General features: G+C 36.6%; 1 protein-coding gene across 1 annotated transcript in view; it reads left to right on the top strand.

The window, feature by feature from the left end:
• The window catches only part of LOC118278130 (hemicentin-2), a 161,705-nt gene that overhangs the window by 81,276 nt on the left and 53,445 nt on the right, over positions 1–26,984 (top strand). The window lies entirely within an intron of this gene.

Below are 26,984 nucleotides of genomic sequence, written 5' to 3'. Positions count from 1 at the left end.
ACGACTGTCTTGAGTAACACGCAGTGCATTGCGCGGTAACTGTCATCTGTCACAATGTACGATGGTAGCCAGGGTACAGAGCAAGCGATGTACATGATTGACACGTCATTAATCAGCTTAGACGTGTCCGTTTTGGTAGTGGTTTGAGTCATAGGAGTAGGAGAAAGTTGCACTAACTAAAAACAAATCTGTCTCCTGCATTAAATTCATTGAGGGAAGTGGAAACTTACTAAATTCATTCCTGTACTAAATTTATTTGGGGAAGTAAAAACTATCGTTTTTCATCTCCTCTAATAATATCTTCTCTCTCGGTTTATTGTTGCGGGATCAAATCAAATCAAATTAAATTACTTTAATGCATCCATAGTGTTCGGTGTGGTCTACAATTTTAGTACAGTAATATGTTCTCACTATCGATCCAAGACAGTCATTCAAGTCCCTGGAACACACCGGGCTTCAGTGTTCCGGTGTTTTCATGGTTGTATCTACTGAAGATCCAGGCTTACAGGAGTTGCAGGGCAGTTTAGGGAGGATGTGGCTGGCTTGTCACATTAAAAAAACTAAAAATCTAAAAATAACAGTTTACACTGAGGGTCTTCAGTCACAGAGGGACTCTTTAGAGAAGGATGTGTGACATCGCCGCGTCTATGTAGGTACGCTGCTTATGAAACCGTTGTTCTTAGTTAATTTAGTATGTCTCACGATAGTTCTTATAAAAACATGGGTTATTTGATCTACCCATGCTACTCAATTTTGTGTTAATGTTAATAACTTTGTGTTAATTTGTATAATCGTATTTATAAGTCAACTCTTATGGTACCTACCCACATGAAGTGTAGCGGTGCTAACAGAATCAATTCTATACTCTGCTCGCACAACACAATGAAAACACAGCATTATATAACGACCAAACAGTATAAAACAAAATAGTTTCTCAGGGTTGTCCCAATTCTCAATACAGTCAACATTTACGATTCACGCTGGTTATAAATAAAATGCCTCCTTTATCTTCCCTGTTTCTCTTTCAATCTCATTTTTTCTGTTCTTTGTATTAGATAAGACAAATACGACAAAATTTCTAGCTGAAGTACTAAATAAAAGGGCACATATTTCTTTGCTTTTGTATAAATATTTATTGTTTATAAAATTATTATTAAAAATTAATGTTGTATGTTTGTTTTTGTGTGTCTTTGGAAATTTGTTAGGAGTATTGATTTAATTAAAATGATAATATTGATTTATTTAACTATATGATGTAAAGATTATAATTTACAATCATATCAATTGAATTTGTTATCATTTACAACGCAAAAATATATGAAACAAAAAAAAACATACCTAAGAAAAAATAAACAAATAAAAAAATCAAATAAAAACTCAATCAGCCAGTATCAATGTCAACCATAAATACATATTTGTGAATATTTCAAAATTAGAACAGCTAGGGCGGCACCGATTCTCGTTAGTGATGCACCTAACGAGGGCGCGCTCCGCAAAACGGATTATCGATATCCCGCCATATCGGGACGACAATCGATTGACAATCGTTCCGAGCTTACTCCTACATTAAAGCTATGGCGCGATGATAGGTAAATTCTCATCTACCTTTACGACTAGTATTTTGTAGTACCTTCGTAGGTATATCGAGAATTTTAGAGTAGGTCGTATTGAACGAGAGGTATGAATATTTTAATTCTCGAATGTAGGTATAGGCATTCTATTCACTCTGGTTTCTTTTTCATTACATAATATGACGTCACGATTTTTAATGTCCTTAGGCATTTATACTTAACACACACTTTCTACCGGTATTAGGAGGTGAGCCTATTGCTATTCACCAGGTACAATTCCAGACTAGGTGAGAATCTGGAGCTGCGGACTACCTAGCGGGTTTACCGGGGCTACGGCTCGAAGAGCAGGAGTGGAAATGGAGTGGTTTTTAGTCAGTAAGAGTCTGACACTCCTTCTCGCTTCACCCAAGGCGAGAGAAGACATTGGATGATTTTTTTCCCTTAAAAAAAAACTAAGTGAGAATAACTAAAATAATTCTATAAATACTTAACCTGACTTATCTTCCAAAAACAAGTTACCTACATTACCAAATATCACATTAAAATCCGATTACAAACTTTAAAAACGACGTTTCTAGTTTTAACATGAAAAGTTTTCTTTGCACCCGTTTCCCAGGCGTTCAAAGTTGAACACAAACAGTTTATCTGGACCACGGCTTTATTTATTGCCCGTATTTATTTAAAATGTGAAAACGATAGTGTAGTGCAGTGAAAAATGTATCGATATCGATATTATCAGGAGTGGTATGAATTATGACTAAGGGATTGTACGTTTAATAGCGACCGAACAGCACTTTTTGATCTTTTAAATTGCGAGCCTTGACCTGCCTACAAAGTGTGGCGATTGGGGTAAATCTTTCTTATGTAAAAGAGGCCTATAGTTTAGCAGTTTGTGGTTATATTTCATTACTAATTCGTGTTAAATTATGTGAGGACAGGTATATACACGTAGTCTGTTTTCGAAAATTCTTTAATTTGACAGTATTAACATATATTATGTACCTACCTAGGTGAAAAGTGGTTGTTTGTTTACATCTTACACTATTATATAAAGCTTAAGAGTTTGTTTAAACACGATAACCTAGACAACTGGTGATTTGATTTGAAAAAATATTTTTTCGTTGAACAGTAAAACTAGAAAGGCTTTAAAACATCATGCTACGACTAAGAGGAGCCGAGCAGAGCGAGTGAATTCGCGCCGAGTAGTAAGTAATAGGGGGAGGCCTTTGTTCAGCAGTGGGCGTCTCTCGGCTGATGATGATGATGATGAGTAAACAATAAAGTAAAAGAACGTAATTGACCAAAAAATTCAACCAACTTTATACACCAAACTCCTCAAAAAATAAACAACCCACATCCATATACAGCATTTACCAAAACTTCAACTAAAATATTCTTATAATATACGGACAACAGCAACTCAAACTACACTAACCGTCAAAATTCCCCATTACAAATTCAACCCTATTATTTCGCAATAAAGTTTAAACTACACGAGAAAGGCATGTGATAAATTGGACGTGCCAAACTATTCTCAAATTACAACATGCACCTTTCGGCATGCAGTTACTAAGTTTTGCCAAGTATTTTGGCATTGTGTTCCGAGTCTAATGTTCTGACAGTCTGACGTTCTGACGGTCTGACGGTCTGAGGTTCTGACGGTCGACTAAACGTCTTGTTACGCTGACAGTTGAAGCCAGTAACGGTATGGGTGAAGAAATATGGGGATGATTTTTGACGGAATTTCCTTGTGGAAAATATGGGGAGTTAGTTCAGTGTTGTGGCCTAATTTGTGCTATGTGTTATTATTGTATGTGCCTCATTAGATGAGTACGTTTTAGTTGTCAGTTAAAATACCAATTTTATAGTATCTGTAAATTAGTGATTAATTACTTCTGAAATGTAATAACTTTTTGTGTGATCCACAAATTGTTGGTTCGGGTCTGGGTGTCATGTGTATATGAACTTGTATATTTGTAAAACGTACCCAGGACACAGTAGAAAACTTAATGTGGACAAAGTATTTTTCAAAAGTAAACTAATAGATTGTGTATATATTTTTCTATATAAAACTTTTCACGCATAGTGTTATTCAGTGTGGGAATTGAACCTGAATAAACCAAAATCGACTACAAATGATTACAAAAAAAATCCTTATACATAACACAAACAACATGAATCAAATACAAATATTTTTGAAACAAATCCACTCAAAGTAACGTTTAACAACATTTCTTGCTTGCACAAGATCTGAGCTCAACAAACAAATGCGGTACCGGACAAAATGGTACGGTGTCATCCGAGAAAATTGCAAATGGCCGCCGTACTAAACCAGTTTATACCTCCTCGCTTTGTAAGCTCTCTCAGTATATTGACCGGTCAATTTACACTGGTTGTGTATTGCTTGACGAGTACCCATGTATACAATGCTGCAGGACTTTGCATATACACACTTTGTAAACAAGATGTGGACGGTGGACGTGCCTTCACCGAATTATGTTCATACGTGTCTGTTAGCTGCATAACTGGTCCAGTTACGGCCGAGGTGGATTCGTGGGTTGAGCAACGTATACTGAAGATAAACTAAACGAAAGAAAACTCGCCTTAAGTTATAGGGTACGCAAAAATAGGTGTTGCTTCTAAAATGTGTACAAGACTTACTGTATGTACCTTACCTACTCGTGACTGTCTCATTGGTCGAGCGGATAAGGGGTCTCGGGTTCGATTAACGGGTCCGGCAAATTATTAATGGGATTTTTTCGGTATTTCAAAAAGACTCTCATTAGTAGCATGGAGTCTGGGATTGTGCCCAATATATGGCAATGGGCTCACCCCCTATTACATGGGATTTATAACATAAATTGTGAAAAGTGGGTGTACATTGTATAGCGGCAGTGCCATAATATTCACCTCTGTCTACCCCAATCGGGGATAAAAAGCCGTGATGTTGTTGCTATGTGCCTACTTATATGTATAATAATATGTACCAAACGAAACATACCCTCAATATTTTTCCAAACACAATTCCGAACACATTCCCAGGAAAACAAAATCAACTTATTCAACCAACGAACTTATTCAAGTGAAAAGCAAAAACACATTATTATTGACAAAAATCACGTTCTACTAAAACGGTACATTTTTCCGAATAGTTGACGGGGCAACATTTTGCTTTGAAAGCTTTTTCCTACGTTTAAAACTGAACTTTGTGTGTAGTTTCATATGGTGTATTTTGGTCTGTGTTGGGGAGATAGGGTGTATATTGAAATTTCATCGGAGAAATGGTAGACAAGTGACGTATATTTACAGGTCGTTACCTATATATGGGAATGTGTGGTGCAAGTCAGGGGGTGCACCAATATTTGCCCTGTGTTCAGGAAAACGGTGGTGTATCTCGTTTGTGTTGTTCCAACATTTTCGCAAAGGGTTCGTGTAATGAAGATGTTGTTAGGTAATGGTTGGAGATAGTGGATTTTGTTTTAAGTGTGTTTTTTGAGGAGTTTATGTCGTCTTAAGTCTTTTACAGAAGAGACACAAAACAATATTTTTAAGTACCTTTTAGTTTTCGACTAAAATAGGGATAATGACGGGGTATGAAAACTAAAAATCTATTTTAGTTCGTCAGTTAGGTAATGAAAAAATATTAAACACGATTTTTTTTTGTCGTATAGCAATACTTATATATATAAGAATTAAAGTTTAGGAGTGTTTAGGAGTGTTGTTAGAGTTTAGGAGCCAATGCGTCATTTCTACGTATAAAACGTAGGAACGTTTATGAAATATCTTCGAAAGTATTCGTTTCCGTAAGAAAATAAAAAAATACGTGTCTAATATTGTAAAATAATCTACAAGACTGATATTAAAATAAAAAATTGTCAATGGAACGGTTTGCAAGCAAACAGCAATTCCTCGTGAGTTCGTTTGAGTCAATATACAAAGATTAGTTCAACAGATTCAATACAAAAAATAAAGTTAAAAGTTTTAAAAAGTTAAGAGAATTTATCTTCCATTTTTCAATATACGGGATCGGGTACGCCAATTCCAATAGCAATTTGAAAGCATAACAAACAATACGCTTTCGTGTTTGTTTATGTACGAACAATGCTCAAAACGTATTTAATAGTATTACATTTTGGTGAAATAAAAATGGTTTAGGTTAATCTGTAAAGAAGAAAACTAATAAAGTTATAACAGAAAAGTTTCTGGGTTGGAATCACCAGGCAATATGGTGGCCCACCGCCATCCTATTAAGTAGACAAAAAGATGGAGAATGAACTATGTTCTAAGGAAGCTGTTTTTTATAGTATCACCCGGTAAACGAGCAGACGGATCACCCAATGGTGATGGTAAGCAATCATCGCCGCCCATGGAAACCCAAAACATCAGAGGTGTTACAAGTGCTTTGCCTTTCGGGGGTAAGGAATTTAAGGGTCATTGGGTAATCGGGATTGAGAAGATTGGGAAGGGGGGTAATTCAGCCTCCGGTAACCTCGCTCACACAACGAAATACAATGCAAGCGTTGTTTCACGTCGGTTTTCTGTGAGACCGTGGTATCACTCGGTTTGAGCGGGCCCATTCGCGAAAAAACCATGGCTCCCTACACTCAATTAAAGTTTACCTTTAATTATATCATTCCACACTAAGTAAAACCAAGGGAAGAATATATACACACAAAAACACATAAAATTATACTTTTGAAAGAGAGTTTACTTTAGGTACTCTCCTTGCCTGCAGGTGGATCAAGGATTGCAGTTAAATCATAGCTTTTCAATCTCTAATCAATTACGAAATTTGCCAAAAAATACACATAAATACACCTCTACCTATGTGAAATGCTAATTCCATAGCCAGTCTCTCTATACGAGTATCTCTAAACAATGTAATGGTACGCCATTTGCAAATGTAATGTCAAAGGAGGATCTCAACCGTTTGGCGTACGAATGGATTCGCAGTCAGCATCGCTTCAGGCTTCAGGAGACAAACGAGATGCGTTCGTCTCAAGATCGGAATGCTGTGAGCTAGGTCTTATGATGCAATTATATTTGGAAGATCTTGGTATTATGTGGGGTACCTATATTGTGTGGAATGCTGTTCGTGGTGTGTGTTTAACTGCCGTACTTAGAGACGTTTATTGATTACTTAAACTGTTGCTTAGTAATGATTTTGTTCGTAAATCTGAAAGTAATTGTTTAGGACTGGGTTAAGTATACGTTAAATGACTCTGAATATGGCGGTAAGTTAAGTTTTTGTCTAGTGTAGCAGTCGAGTAATTACTGGAAAGATGTAGTTTTCTCACCCCCTATTATATAGGACTTAACCAAAATAGTGAACAGTGAGTGTACATTGTACAGCGGCATTGAGTGCGTAATATGCACCTCTGCCTACCCCTTTGGGGATAAAAGGCGAGACGTTGCGTGTATTTTTCTTTCTAGATTTTATTTTTTCTAGATCACACTACGCACCTATTTCACCTATAACAATATAGTTTACGTAAATACATATGTGTATGTAAAAATATATATTTTAAATATTGTTTCCCCGAAGTAAATATTTCCCTGTACACAGCGAACTGGAAGAACGGTCGCCATTGAATTTGCTGTTTTTGAGATAGTTCGCTCTTTTAACAATCATTTCCGTACGAATGGACAGTGAACAAAAAAATACAAGTAGAATTCACTGGAAAATATTTGCTGACAACGTTATGACATTTTTTTGTGGACTGTACCTACCAAATGAATGTTTTGTGTAGGTTTGGGTTTTTTGACGGATATGGTTTTTTTTTAATAAACGTATGTGTGTTTAGTGTGCAATAGAATGATTTATTGGATAACAATAACAATAAAAAGTTGAGCTGTGGACTGCCTAGCGGGTTATCGAGGATGGTAGTTACTCCGGCTCGAAAAGCAGGAGTAGGAACGGGGTGGCTTTCAATCAGTAAGAGTCTGACATTACCTATCGCCTCGCCTAAGGCGAGAGTAAGCATTGGATAATTTTCATTCCTTAAAAAAATATGTTGAAAGTTAACTTATCTATAGTCTACAAACTTGATTTCTTTTTAGTAATTTAATGGAAAAACGTAGTCAAATTCATGTGGATACGACACAAAACAAAAAAAGGCAGCAAAAATATCACTCTCACGACTTTTCTATGTGACACACACATCTATTATTAAAACATCAACTATTTTTCAGCAACCTGTAGCTTTGTCCAGTTGTCCGTCAGTCAGTCAGTCGGCCCTTTTAATCCAGAAAATATTTAAAAAAATACAAATATCTTTCGTATACCCAAAATGCGACCTGCTTTCTCTACGTTTATGTTGGCTGAATAAAAAAATATCGCAGCTTATTTTTATAAAAGGATATGAGTGACAGGATATGTCAACGTCAGCATAGTTTTTCTTTTTTTTTTTAATAAACGGGATATCATCGATATATGTAGTAAAAAATTAAATGCTGTATGATTTTTTATACGACCAATGTAAAGTTTACTGTAACTTTCCGAATGAAAAACGTTGCGTTTATTCATTACCTAAATTATTATTTTTACGTGTGGGAGAGCCATGCCTCGGTACGAATGAGTTGACACGCAGAAATCGACTTCGCTAACAACCCTTAAATTCCTGAGCCCCAAAAGGCCAACAACGGACTTGTTTCACCTCAGGTGTTTTGAGTGTCCTTGGTGGCGGGGAATGCTTACCATCAAATGACCAATCGTTTACCGGCCTATAAGTACCATAAAAAAATGAAATGATGATTCTTTAAAAAAAATGAAAAAAATATATATTTTTAATATCTCTAATGAAGTCGTCATAATAATAATCACCTAGTACGGTCCTCACCTATCTTGTCTACATAATATTTACAAAATTAACGTCCCGACAACACGCTGACATCTTCAAAATAATTTCCAATTCCGCAAATTAATTTATTTCGAAATAATCTCCTTAGTCCCAAATGAGGACCATAAATAACAATATGCACCCCCTATCACACCGTAGCGCAACAAATTTCACGTGTATCGATATAAATTTTCAATTACTAGACGTGTGTCAGAGCGGGACGCGTCGCACCGTCACGGCTCGTTACCCTCGCTACAACCGTGTTTGGTGTAAGTGCGGGACTGGGAGCGATATTATGTTCGAATTTCAAAAATGTTTTCCCTTTAATTTGTATACCAAGATGGCGGATTTGTAGTAATAATTATTTCATTTCTATAATTAATTTGTTTTTGTAGTTTGATGTTCAAATAATAATTGTTATGAACACTAATTGAATAGTTTTATATTATTATAAAGCTTTTCTTCAAATATTTCTCGTTGATGAAATATTTTTAAACTTATTTAATCGAAACTCTAATTCTGATTAATTGCTACTAAACTATCTTGTTATGAGCGTTAAATTAATAAATTGGTTTTGATACCTCGATTAGTGAACGAATTTTGATAATAAATCTGAGAACGATTGAAAAACCTTATTGAAAAATTACGTGTTGAATTGATCAGTATTAACTTATATATGTATACGAAACAAACTAAATATGTTTTACACTGACCGTAGTTAGTACAGTCTAATATAAAAACAATTAATTAATAGATTTTTCTATAACATTAATTAGTTTTATTAGTAGTTTAAAGTTATTAGTTCTATACGACATTCGTAAATGGACGTAAAATGTCTGCCTCGTAAAATTGCGAAATTGGTAAAATGCAATCACATTTAAGTAGTAGTAATACGATATTTATTCCCCGAAGTGACATTTAGAAGCAACTCACTCTTCTCTTTTTGTCAGTTTTGTTAATAGGCCGATATTTTAGATTATTTTAAGTGTGGGAGAGCCATGCTCCGAAATGAATGGGCTGGCTCCATCGAAGTTATTCCACCGCTTCACAGATAACCAACGTGAAACAACGCTTACGTTGTATTTCGTTGTGTAGGTGAGGTTACAGGAGGTCCAATTACTCCCCTTCCGAATTCCCCAACAACCCTTAAATTCCTAACCCCCAGCAAGGTAACTGTAACGCCTGTGATGCGCCAATGAACACCGAGTAATATCAGAGTTATAAAAGCGCGACACCAGCCGCGGATTAGTAATTTAAAGATTGAGTGATTTAGGGATGGAATGGACGATTGAGCCTCCAGTAATCTCACTCACCGGACAAACACAACTTCGGATTATTCACACCGGTTTTCTGTGAGGCCGTGGTATCACTCCGGTCGAGTTAACCCATTCGTACCGAAGCATGGCTCCCACAGAAAAGAGAAGAAGAGATGGAAATAGTATACCTTGTGTTAGTATCAAAACCAAGGCAAGTCTGTGATGGCTCCCATACATTACAGCTAGTGCACAACGTCTCATGTGGTTACATCCCATGTAATTAAGCCAAGTTATGCCTTCAATAAATTCAATGGTCTTATTGGCCATACCACAGCACTTGGCAAGCTTAGTGGCCTTATTACAAACATCATATTTTATGGCACACGTTGATTTACACGGTGGACCTCATGGATGCCGTCCAAATGTCATTGTTGAGATCGGGAGTGACAGTCCATGTTAAGATATGTGGGATTTTAAAGAAGGGACTTGTTGGCATCGTCGCGCCTTTTATTCCCGAAGGGGTAGACAGATAGTGCCGCTATACAATGTCCATCCACTTGTATCATAAGTCCCATGTAATAGGGGGTGAACCTATTGCCATATACTGGGCACAATTTCAGACTCCATACCACTACTGAGAATTTTTAACCCAGAAAAAAGTGTATAATAAACTCAGACGGACCCGAAATAACAATTTGCAGATAACTTTTGAGTTATTTGCAAACGGTTATTTTGAGTTGTGCCCTGTGGGAATCGAAGTCCCGATACAATTTGTAGTGTAGCAAGCGATTGCCCAGTTACTGCATCAAGCATGGAATGGTGCAAACTTGTTAGTTTAATTAAAAACTACAATAACACATTAGTCTACCTGGAAAATCTACCCAAAATACATACATACATAACCTCACGCCTGTCTCCCATGGGGGTAGACAGAGACTATGGAACGCCTATTCCTACGAATCTTACATACATACTTCTTCCACTTCAGCAACAGTCATCAATCTTACATACTTTAAACGTCATACCTTATACTAACCTGACAAGCAATCATTAGGGTATCGATAAACAATTAACACAACCAATTTCAAGGGAAAAATATTACCCGGAATTGCGAACTGCCTAGCGGGTTACCGGGGCTCCGGCTCGAAAAGCAGGAGTAGGAACGGGGTGGTTTTTAGTCTGTAAGAGTCTGACACTCTCTCTCGCCTCGCCCAAAGCGAAAGAAGTCTTTGAATGATTTTCCCCCTAAAAAAAAATCTATGGGCTACCAGGTGATCCGTCTGCTCATTTGAACTCCATAAAAAAGTAATTTCACCTACTACAGGTACGAAACCAAATCAATAAAATATCAATTTCAAACACATAGCTACGTATATATAACCTTTAATATTAGTATTCAGTAAGCAATGATCATCGTCACGTAGTTCCCGTAATTATACCTGAAAGCCTGAAACTGCATGAATAGTGACTGCGAACGCGTATATTCAGGCACGTAATGATCTTTTAAATCGTATTGTTTCATGTTTCATTTTCGAATTGATATTGTTATTTATTCATAGCTTTTAAACCCTGACTGCCTCGTTGGTCGAGAGGCGACTGCCAAACAAGGGGTCTCGGGTTCGATTCCCGGGTCGGGCAAAGTATTACTGGAGTAGTGCACGGAGTCTGGAATTGTGTCCAGGATATGGCAAAAGGCTCACCCCCTATTCCATGGGCCTTATAACACAAAATGGGTGAAAAGTGGGTGTATATTGTATAGCGGCATTACGTGCCTTAATGTGCATGAGCACCTCTGCCTACCCCTTCGGGGATAAAAGGCGTGACGTTGTGTCTTTTAAACCCTACCAATATATGCGAAAGATTGTATGTTTGTTTGTTACTCCTTTACAAAACGGATGAAGATATCGAGATGAAATTTGGAACAGGGGTAAATTATTATGATCTGGAATAACACATAGACTTGTCGCTGGCAGAAGCTAGCACATAATATAAAGTCATGCTTTTTAATTTTCCAAGGAGATAGGCAGATGAGGAAATAATTATACAAGTTATGTTATGAATCACATAGCATGGTAGTGGGCATCTTGTATTATTTAATTTTTTTGAAATACCGAAAAACTTAAGATCTCTTTATCTGACTTGGACCTCAAGACCAACGCCTCTTGCGTAGCAAAGCAATTAGATAAGAATACACTCACAGAGACTCATTAAATCATTGGTCATCCATTGAATTGTTCAACGATTACGATTCATTTCATTCATTCATTTCTGCTTTCACATTTATATAATAGTACTAGCTTCTGTCCGCGACTTCGTCCGCGGAAAATTAAAAAAATTGGGTTGTACTACCCTTAACATTTAGGGGGATGAAAAATAGATGTTGGCCGATTCTCATAGATAAGCACAAAAAATTCATCAAAATCGGTCAAGCCGTTTCGGAGGAGTATGGCAACGAAAACTGTGACACGAGAATTTTAAATATTTGTGTCTATATACTAAATCAATGTCTATTATAAATTGGCTATTCTCTACATACCTTTATAAGGTCACACCAACTTAACTTACTACTACACTAACTTAGTAACTTACTGTTAGACTTGTGATGCTGAGTGAGGTAACTCAGTATTGTCCTATTAGACCAGCGGTGGTTTGCAGTCTTGTTGCAGGGTTGGTTTATACTGATATATCTTAGAACAAACAGAGGTTCGGTTTCACGGTACAAATTGCTAGGTGCGTGTTGTGTGTATTTAGTGTTATGTATCGATGTATTGGGGTAGGTAGTTGTTTAGAACTTTGCTTTGTCTTAGAGACAAAATCTGGATATCTTCTTTAACTACCACGCCTTCTAATTAAGGTACTGAGGTGGTAAACAGAGGCGCACAAAATTGAAAAATACTAGCTTCTGTGTGTGTGCGACTTCACACACCATATTAATATTATATATTTATTTATAACACTCTAAAATTATATTTTTAAATATTACTTATAAAAATAAAAAACAAAATAACATTTAAAAATATAAAAATAGGAGCCGACCAGTAGCGGGAGCATGGTCCAAGCTACCGGTGGTTAGGGCTCCAAAGACAGAAACCTCCTCACAATACGTGCCGTTTCGAGGAGTACTGCCTTCTGCATCAGGCCCTTGATCCATCCGCCTAACCCCAGCCTCCTAAGGTGGTTGTCGAGGCTGTTGGGTATTAATCCGTTGGCCGACACGACTATCGGCACAACGATAGCCGAATCCACATTCCACATGTCGACAACCTCGTGAGCCAAGTCAAGATATTTTATTTGTTTATCTTTTTCAGCTTTCACGAGGTTCTCGTCATGAGGGATGGTGATATCGATTATCATCGTGCGGCGCGCTTGTCGGTCTATCACCACTATATCAGGTTTATTGGCTACAATAGTCCTGTCAGTGATACATACGATACATAGGTACACCATAATATATTTTTTAAAATTTTTGTCTGTCTGTTTATTTTTATTTATCTCTGAAATGGCTGGTCTGACTTTAACAGGACTTTTATTGGCAGATAGCTGTAAACTAAGGAGTAACTGAGACCACTTTTATTTTAGAAAATAAAGTCACAGAGTCCGTAATCCACGCGAGTGAAGTCGGCGGGCATCAGCTAGTTTATTTTTTATATAATTTGTCTTACAATTTAATGTAGATGTTTCATTGCACGCGGAAAAACACTTTTTTTTTTTTTTTTTTTTTTTTTTTTTTTTTGAGGGGAGAAAATCATCCAATGACTTTTCTCGCCTTGGGTGAGGCGAGAGGGAGTGTCAGACTCTTACTGACTAAAAACCACCCCGTTCCTACTCCTGCTTTTCGAGCCGGAGCCCCGGTAAACCCGCTAGGTAGTCCGCAGCTCCAGGTCAGGCATCAGCCCTACTGGGCCCCATCTGTGGTGGTCTGATAGCTCTTTGAGGCGCGCGCGGAACGCGACGCGCCGCACGCACGGGTCTGGTTCTGTTCGGGCGGTGAGCTACCCTTGCTCGCCGTCCGCAGGCCCGCACTTACGGTGGCCGGAGATCGTCTCGCGATCCCCGACGCCCGGACTGTCTCTCGCGACGGCTGGGGCGTGAGGAGGTTTGTTCTCTCACGCGCCCCGCCTCCTCCTTAGCTAGCATGACTGCTTCGCAGAAGGAGGAGACGGCATCCCAGTCCCTCTCGCTCCGCACCATGGCCTGAACCAGTGCCGGGCGCGAGAGGTTGCCGTCGCCGACCACATCCCTGAGGACTTGGCGGTGCTCAGCCCACGCAGGGCACACCGCCACCGTATGTTCTACCGTGTCCTCCGGGCGGTCCTCACAGTGATGACACCCGGGCGTTTCCTCCCGCCCAATAAGGAACAGGAACCTACCGAAACTACCATGTCCGGTAAGCACCTGCGTCAGGCGGTAGGTGAGGACGCCGTGGCGCCTCTCTAGCCACTCCTCAAAGAGGGGACTTACCGCTGCGATGACAGCGAGCCCAGCCCTCGGTTGCGACAGTCGTTGCTGCCATTCCGCCATGAGATCGCGCCGGAGCTCGTCCCGCCACGCACTGATCTGGCGCGGCAGTGGAGTTTCGCCCCGGCGACACGCGTCGGCGCGCAAACTGAACACGCGCGCGAGCACCTTCGCCTCCAAATCCCACGGCGGTAATCCGGCAAGGAGGTTCGCCGCCTCCCCGGAGATCGTGCGATATCCACGGATCACTCGGATGGCCATGACCCTCTGAGACGTGAGCAGCGTCCGAGCTGGCCGCCGCATCAGGTTCGGCGCCCACACAGGGGCGCCGTAGAGGGCCATGGACCGCACGATCCCACGCGGAAAAACACTGCGTCCATGTTTTTATACCATTTTTACTAACAACAACTGACAATCTCTTTGTAAAATTAAAAACAATTTCTTACCTTTGTATGAGAAGAACAATCTCATTGTGCAGCCTTTTGTAGTTTTCAAGTGTACTTTACGAAGGACTTTGGTCAAAGTTGTATAAAAAATATATTTTTGTATACTTTACAAAGAATTTTATAGCCAAGGACGTGTATTGTTATGTGGTTGACATAATGATTGTAAAGTATTACCATGTCGAGGTCAATCTCTGAATCGTAAGAAAAAATTCTATTGATTTTTAGGGATCTGAGTAAGAGCATAGTTAGGTTTACCTCTAATATTTGGTATTAGGATTTCTTCAGGAGAGTAGAAATAGGTGCTGTATTTTTGGATGAGCATAATTTTTTCCAATCTACACCAAGGGTGATCTTAAACTTGAAAAATCATAAAATCAAACACAGTTGACACTCACTCCCAAAAGAGAACCGCCTTAATTTTTCTTTACCACCTTCATTTTTTGAACTCGAGTAACCTAAAGCTAATGCCATCTCTAAGTCTAAAATATACTATGCTGTAAACCGCATCAAAATCAGCCAAACGAGAGATTACCGCGCACAAAACATAGATTAATATATTTATGTCAAACCGAGATCCACCTTTTTTTAAGTCGGCTAATAACTACAGCCTAGCGAAAAGAAAGTAAAACAAACATAAAGAAAAACACAATAATAACATTCTTTATCGTACTTCGTAAATAGTTTCAATGGAAGACACTTAAGTTCAGTTAAAATAATCACAGAAAGATTAACTGGTTCGCGTGAGTGTCAGGAATGGTTTGCAAGGCGCCGACGTCAACTCCAATTCAATTCACAGAAATTAACGTCTACTGAAATTACAGGCTTTGTTTACTTTTATTGTAAGTTATACTGAAAAATACTAGTGAAATGAAATAAGTATAAAATAAATATAAGCTTGGAAAGTGATGTTATTGTATTTTAGACTGAATTATTTATTTGGAGTATGTTGCGTACAAAATTCGAAAGTTTGAAGTTGCTTTAACTTTGTATGAATCTTTTAAAAAGACTTGAGTGTAATTTACTAACAAATCTTTGATATATTATTTTGTTTAACCTGTTCTGTCAAAAGTACTTTGGACTGATTTTGCTGGTTAAGAGTTTTGACTGGTTAAGGGTGGTTAAGGACAGAACTGACTGAGACTGTTGTTTAGTTTAAGGTTGATCAGGTTGACCTAAGAACTGTGGTGTTTATATCACCCGAAAATTTACTTGTACGAAATGCTAACTTTATTCAGTCCACCGAGTTCGCGAAGTATTCAAATGTTCCTAATACTACGTTTCAAGCCAGAGCCCCGGTAACCAGCTAGGCAGGCAAGTCATGACATAGTTAGGAGTAGAAGAACAGCTAATAAACTCTAAAATACTTTACAAAACGATTACCCACATGCTAAACATGAACTAATAACTACCAGAACATCCACAGCATTACTCCTCGTATTTACTCATTACACTTCTCTACTAAAATGTAATGTATTTTCTATTCCGAGTGCAGCAAAGTGTCGCCATAGGTTTAGACAACGTCTAATTTAATTTGCTGAACGTTGCAAGGAAGGAGACAAGTCACAAGTAGCTTAGTTAGGTTGACTTAGCTTTCGGGGATGAAATCCGAGGATAATTCTATTCTATAAGCACTTCCTGGATGAATTTAATTGTATTAACTTATTATAAGATTAATTTGTAGAAGCAGGTTATTTCACTGAGAAAATAAACCATGAGAAAGGGTTTTCACTGCCTCATTAGTTGAGTGTGGCGACACATAACAAGGGACAGATGATAGAAGTCGCACATAAATAATCGACGAACAAATTAATCGACGAATGAACATGGATATATTTCAATGAGCAACTGTTGTTGCCCGGCAGGCATGATCACCGCGCCAGGTGGGAGTATCCTCCTTTTCCAATCTTAGAGAACTTTTCTCCCTGTTTTTCAAAGCGACTCAAACTTAAGTTGTGCTGTAAGGCAAATTAGGTACTCTATTACATCCAATTATTTAAGTAACAACATCGACGACTTACAAAAGGAAAAATTACGTAAAAAGGTTGTGTTAGTTACAGTCTGCTACCAAGGTTTTGTTACTTAATGCCTGCTCAAACCAAGACATTACTACCTACAAGATAGAATCTACTGTCAGACATCATTCACATAATAATTCATCCAAGTCTACTTCGATCTCCAATACTCGACTTTACTCATTCATAATTCACATAACACATTTATTTATTTATTTATAAAAGGTTTACAGCTTCTGTATAAAGAATATTAAGTAAGTACAGCAAATACATGATAGTTTTGGGCTTATACAGATAACTTTTTTTAAATGGGGCAAATCATCCAATGGCTTTTGTTTTTATCGCCACGGGCGAGGCGAGAGGTGGTTTCAGACTCTTACTGACTAAAAACCACCCCGTTCCTACTCCTGCTTTTCGAGCCGGAGCCCCGGTAAACCCGCTAGGATTAAGTCATAACTTAACACTAAAAGAAACATCAACACACACCATTTCTCCCCCCTAATAAAGTTATTTACTTCAACAATCCCATAATGTGCCACGACATGGCAACCCCAACAAGCAACTAAACTACAACTTGTGTAGTTGTACACTGGTAACACTTGAGCGAACAATGCTTACTAATTATGTTTTTACTGCTGTCACGTGAAGTTAACTTTAACTATTACTTGTTGGTTAACAAGTCATTCTAGTTGCACGTTTGTTTGTTAACTTTTGAGTAAGTACTGTGTCAAATTATATATAATATTTTTTTTATTAAATTAGACCACATATCAATTTTTTTTTGTTTTATATTTTATGCTTATGTCCTATGAAAATTTATGTCAATAAACTCAATGACTGGCCTAGGATTTTCTCTCATATCAAAGGTGCGTTTGTGAACACAATTTATCAAACAAATCTGAATATAGTCATAGTCATAAGAACGTACCTATTTAAAAGAAAGTGATATAGAGTTGATGTGGCTAACATACCTATCTTTGTGTAAAGGATCACCTGATGGTAAGCAATCGCAAATATAACAAAACACAACGCAAGCGTTGTTTCACCTACGTTTTCCATGAGGCCATGGTATCACTCCGGTCGAGCCGGCCCATTCGTACCGAAGCATGGCACACCCACACTTAAACAAAGAATCTTGTTTTTCTATTTATTGATAAAATAAATTAAAGTATTTGGTTGATTTCCAGGATATTTTGCTATCCAACCTCTTTTCTAACGAGAACTCCTCTCCTACCTATTTCCTCCCACATATACTTAGATACAATGTATTCTACCACTAAGTTGGTATCTCTCCAATCAGGAGCAATATAATTTACATAAGTGACTACAAACAAACACACACTACATACATATACTATGTATATATGTATAACTGTGTGTACGTTTGCTTATCTAAACTCAAGTGTAAATTATAAGTTTATTTCTTAAGTGAATTTTGTGTGTAGTGTGCTTCTCTAGTTGTGTCCTGGAAATTTTACTTCAAAATAAACGTGGACAATAGAAATCTGTATAAAATGAAGAAATTAATTTCATGTCTGTTTCACAGGTCAGATAGAAATAAGTATAGATAGATAGACATATGTATTGAATTTTGGTTTCTTTTACCATTTTCAATATTGAAAATTATGTTTATCATCATAATTATCAGCCTGTTTTACTCACTAGTGTACATAGAATTTATTAATTAATATTTCAATCATTCTAATTAAACAATATTACATTTAGACACGTTATATTTCTAAATAACGTTTCAACCAAAATACGGCGCCTTGGTACGGCATCAACGAATTTGTACGGTATACAGCCGAAACTTAATCCACCGTAAATTGAGAACATCCTGTAGAAAGCTCAGAAATTAAAGTATTATTTGCCATACGCTTCATTAATCCTGCTACATTGCTACGGCGTATCACCGTAGCAGCGTTACGCCGCTACGCCGTAGTACAGTACACTGTTACAGTGATTACAGTGGGCTGAAGTGTTTAAATTAAGTTATTTGTACTGAAACTTGATTTTGTAAGATAATATTTAATGTGTGTTCTGCGTTATTTTATGTTTAGTTCCAATTTGCAAATGGATATTAAATATTTGCTACCGAAATTTCATTTGGTAAGCTTTTGGATTATAGCCATCATATTAATTAAAATTGTAGTAATTTTATGTAGCAATACGATTATTTAGTAACATGCATATTTTATATACAAATTAATATTAACATTTTGTAAGATTAAAATGACCAATGACCAACGAAATAATGTAACCGAAAATAGTATTGTGAACCTAATTGAAAATGAGTAACCTATGGAGTTTCTTGCTCATTGCTAAGGACTGAAAGACAGACAGATATTTTGTTGAAAATTATATTTTTTTAAGAGACACGCGTGAGGTTATGTATGTATGTATGTCATTTTGACTTTGACTTGATGACGAAACCCGAGAACCAATTCCAAAAAGATAGAACACAATGAAAACCGACTTCATTTTAATAGCAAAACACTATTACACCAACAAAAAACAATTACAAACCTCATTTTAAATGTCAAAAATAATGATAATACAGTACAAGTATCAAGTAAGTATCAGAATACAAGTAACACAGGACCTTCTTCAAAACTAATTACGTATAATTACAAGAACCGCGTCAAAACAAACCATTTATCATGGATTAGGTCTATTATTTTCCATCACTAATCACCAGCACCGGACGTTGGTGATATAAGTGGTTATTACTGATCTATTATTAGTAGACAAATTACATGACTTCTTGACATGTTACATGTCAAAAATGACTATTAACAATGGGGTATTTTTGATAGACAGGTATGGCCTTGAACCATTTTTGACAGTTGTGTATAATTACTATTTGTTACTTTGAGTAATGATACAGACCAATCTTTGGTCAGTAAACTAAATTAAATGTCTATAGACACAGACAAATTTAATAATATACGTCATTATATTGCTCCATTGGCGCAGCAGTGGCTCGTAGTTGGTGAGATCGTATTGAGGCGAGTGTCGGAACCCCACAATAAATTCCATTACACTGTGCTACGTGCCTTAAGTTTGATTCCTTGATGTAATAACATTACTTGTATTCATAAATTATTCTTCTGGATTAACTGCCCGTTTGGCACGGTGGCTGGGCTGGCTGCCTTTGCTGGTAGTGGGATCGATTCCCGCATGGAGCAATACTTTGTGTAATGGTGTAAGTGAAATTATATATTTGTAAACACACCCACGACACAGAAGAAAATTCGAGTGTTGGGCAAGGTTTTTTAAACAAAAGAAAATAAAAAAAGAAAGATTTAGTAGTGTATATGTGATGCATTTGAAAATGTAATCACATCATAGTCCTAAGGAGAAAATTCTGGTGAGATGAATAAGGACCTTCACCTACTTTCAAAATCAAATCTGTATACTTGTGCCTTTAGACTCACAATACCTCATGAAAATGTGATATTAAAAATATTTTAACAGCGCATTTTATATCATCTCACCCAGAGAGAAGTTAATTAGATTACATAAATTCCAATTAAAACACAATTTTGGTCAATAATGCGTTTCCTTAATAACGTCATCTTTTACACAGGGCGTTTCAAAATGTAATTGAGTTTTAAATTACATGTAAAATATAATTAAAATGGAAAATTTCTGAATTTAATTCAATATTTTACATCGCTCTATACAAAACTGTGACGAATTCGAAATAGAATTCGCAGCTGATTTTCGTTATTAGAATTTTCGTTTTTGAGAGAAATTTTCTGAATTACACGAACAGCATAAAAATCAATTACGTTTCAGTTAATTTTAGTTCTTAATCGAAATACATTTATTTTGAATAACAGTAATTCAAGGCAGCATAACTTAAATACTACTTAAATACTTGCAATTGGAGAAATTAAGATATTATTTTGATAACTTAATTATTATTAATTGGTGAGAGAATTAAGTTTGACCTACAATTACATAATACGTAGTCTATGATTGTTAGTTGGAGGTCAGTTTACAGAAAATATAAATATTCTAGACCGAAATCGAGTTGTTAGAATTACAGGTAATAATAGTTAATCAACATTGATAGTTTACTGCTGGACTAAGGACCTCCTCTTCATACAATTGAGAAGACAGCTGGTTATCAACATTTAATATGGCTGAAGTTTTGTGTTCATCCGGAATTTAAACCGTACTATTACAAAAAATTGCTGCACGGTTGGTGCGGTGGCTGGGAAACTGGCTGCCGTGCAACATGACAACAAAATATGTTTGTAAACGCCTAAAAAAAAGAAGAAACGGTGTTCGAAATCTCACAATCAAAATCTCGATAATCGTACTTCTGACCATTCGATTACAACTTGTAAACAACTAACCTCATTCGAGAAAAACCTAGGTAAAGTATATTCACAAACAAATTAACGAGAGCCACTTACCACTTATTTTATCGATACCAATAAATATACCTACTCTGCTATCAGTTCAAACAAAATGCCTCTTAAGTCTTAACACATAAATAATCCCTACATGAAATTCCAAGTCGTTCGCAATAACTTATTGGGTTTTAAGATAGCAAAAGTTATATTTGCAAGGAACGATAAATCGGTTGAGATTAATCGTAATGGGATCTAAGATTAAAAGGTTCCGCTTAACGGGACGACACGATTTAGTCAAGGAGTTATGTGTGTTCCAGGAAACTCGATCTATTAGGATCTAATGATATTAGTTGAAAATACATTTATAACTTTAACATTAAACTTCTTTTTAACCGACTTCAAAAGAAGGAGGTTTTTAGTTTGGCTTGTTTGTAGGTATTGATTCTTGTAACTCCTCTGGTGTTGCGGGTGTCCATGGGCGGCGCTGATTGCTTACCACCAGGTGACCCGTATCATCGTTTGCCACCTATTCCATAAAAAAAATGTTGTGTTCGGCTTAAGCGATTTGGATGCGGTTTTCTTATTTCTTGATAGTATTTTTCAGACTTAGAAGAAGGTTTTAGGGATATTACCTGACTTAAAAAATGGAGGCGGTAAAGAAAACGGAAGGCATTCAAATTAAATTGTCCGTCTATCTGTCTGTCAGTGAAGCTAAGCTAAAACATAATATTGCTCTGTTGAGAATGTTTTGTATAGTATATTCATTTACAACCTCAGCTATTATTATGGACTTTTAATACGGGTCGACATTCCGTGCGAATGCTGAGCAAGGGGTCTCGGGTTCGATCCCTGCCCTAGTTAAGGTAGGAATAACATTGAGTTTGCGATTTCAAAACTATCAGTAACAGGCACGTACTAGTGCCAATAAATCATGAAACTAGATGTACGAGTTCATTTGAACGAATGCCCAAAAACAAGGTAGATATATTTTGCAGTAAAAATTAAAAAAACTGCTTTAAAAAACTAACTCCCAAAAAGCAAATAATTATTAGTCATAGGCACCAACTTATTACTCATTACGTATGACTAATTATAGTTTTTCGACGAACGAAAAACGAATCTCCTCCTTTTTTAAATCGGTTAAAAATTAAATTCAATACAAAAACTAAGCCTCTGAAAACTATAAGATTTTTATAACCAAACTATACTTAAAGCCATACCTACATATATACATTTCGAAATAAATCGAGAACTATAAAAATGACATAAAATCATAGTAATGACTCCATTTGTCATGGTTTAGCGTTATCTAAGATATTTCCCGTAATGCTCTCTCGACGGTTCCGGGGTCATAAAGAGGTCATTTCGTGAGCAGATGTGAGACTTTTTGCGCCTCTTATTGGGACTTGATAGATATTGATCCAGTCGTTCATTAGGTTGAAGTAATCTTAATGATATTGTCTATTTCACGTAGTTTATATATTTAAAAAAAGTTGCCTTACACTAGAATTTTCTCCTGGGTTGTGGTTGCATTGAAAAACATACTATTTCACATGCACATGACACCCAGAACCACAACAACAATTTTTGCATCACACAAAGAGTAGTTCTGTGCAGGAATCGAACCAGCTACACGTTGGACGGCAGCTAAGTTACTCAGGCTCCGCGCCAACCGAGCATTTTAAAGTTAAATATTGCATTTAAGATGGTTATTTTAATATCAAAATATTATATGTGTAATGTATTATTTGTCTAGTCTAAAAGGCGCTTTTATTTTTAAGAGGGGGAATATCATCGAATGACTTCTCCTGCCTTATATGAGGTGAGAGGGATGGTCAGACTCTTACTGACAAAAAAACCATCCCATTTTTACTACTGCTCTTCGAGTCGGAGCCCCAGTAACCCGCGAGTTAGTCGACCATCTATGGAGATCTGATGGATCTTTGAGTCGCGGGCAAAATGCGACGCGCCATACGCATGGGGTCTAAAAGGCGTACACGTGTTTTTATTGATTTGTACCCAGAATAGTTATCAAGTAAAAATACAAGTAGTAACAGAATTTCAAAATAATCAGATAAAAAGACAGACGACTGTTCAACACAAAAATAACACACAAATACATTCATATGTATGTACGAATACATTAACCATTAAATAAATTGATATTCCTTTTAACACTCCCCGAAAAATCCTCCCATATATTTATATACTACCAATTAACCGTCCGTCTCGGAATTTTTCATCAAACCTTTTCGAACCCGTGTACCATCGAAGACGGTTCGTTAGGCGACTGTTTAACGAAGCGTTCAGTACGTGAGCAATGAAGGTATTTAACAAAATATATAATTCCTGCTCAATTGCTGACTCAGGCTTCGAATGTGGGAATTCTTAATTAAAGGAGACAGTTTTTCTATTTATTTAAGGTTACAAAAGAATTATTTTTCAACGTCACGCCTTTCATCCCCGAAGGGGTAGGCAGAGGAGCACATTTCGGCACGTAATGCTCAAAACCTTCTCCATGTGAGAAGAGATTTTTGGTTAGCAGTGGCTACTTATTGGATGATGATGATGATGTTTGTGTTTAGTTTGTCTTTAGAAACCAAACAATGTGAGAAATGAGTCAAGTCAAAAATTTGGAGTGAGGAAATTCTGCAACTGTCAATTAAATCTGAACCTATCTAAGGAGGATTAAATACAATTTTAGACTTTTAGGAACTGTACAAAAGGGGAATACCTAAATACCTATTTACAAGATAAAATAAGGAATCCTTAAGAGACTGCGTAATACCTACAAGACTAAAAAGAGCCATCACATTTAATATTAAACACAAACAAAAAGCCAAAAATCCTTCAAGCGATAAAATTAAATATACAAACTCTAAATGCGGACTTGGTAATTAAGAAAAAATATTTAAAAATTAACAAACTAATACAATATGCATAATTTCTAGTCGATTTTGTATTCATAAAACAGCTTGCCCGGTTATTTCAAGATCGCTACACCTGTTGATAATGAATAATTTAATTATTTTTACGGTAATTTTCTTGGCAGAATTATTAAAATCTCGAGTCCTGTTTAAGCCTACTCTACCGGCCTATTGTTTTATAGAATTTTTGATAACTTCCAAATAATTAGTGTTGAAGTAAATTATTTCACTTTACTGGATTATCTGACCTGTCTTTTCTTTATGCCTAAGTTATTGAATTAAGTTTAGTATTTAGGTTCCTCTCTCATTATGACTTTTAGGACCAAACATAATTTGTAAGATTAGCTCATTAACGAAGTAAAATCAGAACTTTATATAAGTACTAGTTTTAAGTGTGGGAGAGCCATGCTTCGGCACGAATGGGCCGCAAAAAAAACTTGCGTTGCGTTGATGAGAAAGTGAGGTTCTTGGAGGCCCAATTACCCCTCTTCTTAATCTTCCCAGTTCCTTATTCTCCAATAACTCTTAAATTTCTTACCCGCAAAAGACCGGTAATGCACTTGTAACGCCTCTGGTGTTTCCATGTGCGGTGGCGATTGCTTACCATCAGGTGATCCGTCTGCTTGTTTGCCCCCTGCTCCATATACTATTATTCCACGATGTCGCATTTAGTTTCTAAATTAAATTCACACCATCCCAAAATAACCAGCTAAAAGCACTTTTGATTTTAACACGTTTGCTCTAAACTGCTCAATAACCCCAAGTTACACCCAATCAATTTGATAATACTAATAATATGAGGCAAGCTACATTTACCTAGGTAGTATGGAGCTCAGTAAATTTTGCTGTTAGCTCTAGTACATAATAATAAATCAAGTTATATGTATTATACATCGAATCAGTTATTTATTACCCAGAGATTATCGAGTATCGCCAGGCAGCAGGCTTAGTGCGCTGTAGTCGACTGTTGCTAACGAGCCGTAGCGTGTGCACCAAGCTTTATAATAATGTATAATGCTGTCAATTAGGTGGAGAGTGCACTGACGGGGAATTTAAGTAATGATGCTATCGATTTTGGAATATTTAAGCAGGGTTTTTGTAATTTGGAAGATAGTTTTTTGAAACGTTTGGTTTTTATGAAACACGCCGGTAAACGAGCAGACGTAACACCTGATGGTAAGCAATCGCCGCCGCCCATGGACACTTGAAACACCAAAGGCATTACAAGTGCGTTGCCAGCTTTTTGGGGTTACGTTTGTAGTACCATGCAATTGAGAGTGAGACATAATTCCACACGTATAGTGTATTACTGAAATAATGTAATTTAAAAAACGAAAAAACCCGACTGCGTTTCTTCATAATATGAAAATAAAGAAACGCAGTTTTTTTAAAATTACATTATTTTATTTTATTTTGATAATTATAATTTTATTTTGATAATCTAGTGACACTCTAACAGTAAATACGAATCAAACGACCTCTTGAATTTGCAAACACTCGAAAACAAGACATCATTAAATGATAACAATTTTTCAATATATGTAGATGACAAGATAACACTTTTACACGTAAATCTCTAAAACAACTAGATGAGGCCGGCATCACAGCCTATTTTAAAGTCCAAACAATCAAATAAAGAATAACTAATGAGAGAGAATGTGAGATAATAATGTGAGAGAAATTACAATCATACTCTAAATATACTAGTTGTATCTATCTCATCGGTTGATTTCTCTTGTGGTTAAAACAGATGGTCTACTAGTTTCCAAACCGCGTGATAATGCTGGTGCTCTGACCATGGACGAGTGATGTCTCAGTCGCCAGCTAACGAGACTGATCGTGTGATCTCATGTCTGTTGTGTTGTGTCGTAATTTAGGTTGGGGCCATAACCACAGCGGTTTGAGCTGAGCTAGGTTCTGTAATAAAATTCATAGAATAATATTATTATATTATCGGCTTATTCAATTCCATTCCATAGCACGCACAATACATTCTTATTTTTGGCTGACGGGGAGAACTTTCGAATGCATCTCACCTCATGTTTAGGAGAAAAAATAAGGGTGTATGAAATTTTAAACTCACCATCAAAGTAACCACCCAACCATCACCATCATCTCAAAAGTCACTCAAGAAACAATCTGTACTAAAATATGATTTAGCATCAAAAAACTTATATTGAAACTTTTGCAATGTTTGTTAGAATTTAGTATAAACTAAATTCTAACAAACATTACAAAAGTATGTTCAAGAACAAAAACAAACAAAATTGCAATGCACTTAAACGTAAAACAGTTTTCAACAGAAAAGGGGCATTTTTACAAGACATAGGTATAAAAACGTGGACGGGAAACATTAAGTACTGCTAAAGTAATTTATTTGATACTCTTTCTTCATACATATCACATTGCAAAGGCGTTCGTGCTGCCTTGTAAAAAGATTAACAGTATTTAAGTACTGACAAAAGGTAATAAATAAAAGCTTGTTTAAGTTAGACTTAAGTTAGTGTTAGTTTCTTTGAGAATACTTAATTTTAGGCTATGTGTATGTAAGTGTGAGATAGCTTGGTTTTATGAAGATTTTTATTCATAATTTTATCATAATTTTTGTGAGACATACTAAATTCATTATTGTGTTATCGGCTTACTCACGTATATTTTTGACAAGAAATTCGACTAGTATCAAGGCTCATGCGAAGAGGCTCATATTCATGAGCATGCTGCTCCTTTTTTGTTTACTTTGTAAAGCAGAGTAAACCTTACAGCTTACTTCTGGATCAGAAAAGAAACGACATAAACATAATATATGTCGTTTTACAAATCGTAAAATCTCTCAAAACTTGACATAAAAATGCACTCATATCGAAATAGCAGTGTAGATAGTAGCGTTGTTTGTGAAAAAGCAGGTGCTTGTAGACTAGTAGTGCTTGCAGACAGGTTTCCACGAAATCTGTTACCCCCCTGAAGTAAGACATAAATCGCACAAGACAATGTAATAAACACCAAACAAAAACCGACTGAGTTTTTCTTTTCCTTCTTACACTGGCACAAAAGCGATACTTGTTCAGACAGCCATAAATCTAGGCCCATTGTTCCGGTACACTACAATTA

This window comes from Spodoptera frugiperda, chromosome 18, assembly GCF_023101765.2.
Source record: "Spodoptera frugiperda isolate SF20-4 chromosome 18, AGI-APGP_CSIRO_Sfru_2.0, whole genome shotgun sequence".
Classification (NCBI taxonomy): domain Eukaryota; kingdom Metazoa; phylum Arthropoda; class Insecta; order Lepidoptera; family Noctuidae; genus Spodoptera; species Spodoptera frugiperda.
The sequence above is the reverse complement of the archived record's forward strand: the minus strand, read 5'-3'. Positions and strand labels throughout refer to the sequence as shown.